Raw genomic sequence first — 509 nt, 5'->3', positions numbered from 1 at the left:
GGGTGTGTTGTTGCTGGTGTTGTGTTGGGCCTGCCCTTTTTTTTTGTGTGGGGTGCCCTTTACTAGGAATAGGTAATGTTCTAGTATAGAAAACCCCCTTGTGGTGTGGGATTGGAGTAAAGGCAGTTTTTTTAACCGTGAATTGGCAAGTGAGAATTGTTTTTAAATATGAAAATTTTTCCCAAATTCAATCTTAAATTTTGGTGGAAAAAATTTAAATTCATAATTTTTTTTCTTTTTTTTTGGGAACCGTAACACAACCAAAATGCTGCGTAGAGGCGCCCGAAAGAAATTTGTTGTGAAAATTAATACAGGGAAAATAAATTACGGACAAGTTAGTGTTTGTTTTTCCTTAAACCCCCACCCGAAAAACAAAAAATTCCATTCGACACAAAGACACATAAAAATCACCATCCTCTCTTTTTGAACAAAAAACAAGCCCCCGATTACCCCAAAAAAGATTCTATCCCTTTTCCGGAGAAACAACCACAAAAAACCAAACAACAACC

Source organism: Penaeus monodon, chromosome 21, assembly GCF_015228065.2.
Source record: "Penaeus monodon isolate SGIC_2016 chromosome 21, NSTDA_Pmon_1, whole genome shotgun sequence".
Classification (NCBI taxonomy): domain Eukaryota; kingdom Metazoa; phylum Arthropoda; class Malacostraca; order Decapoda; family Penaeidae; genus Penaeus; species Penaeus monodon.
Note: the sequence above shows the minus strand (reverse complement) of the source record.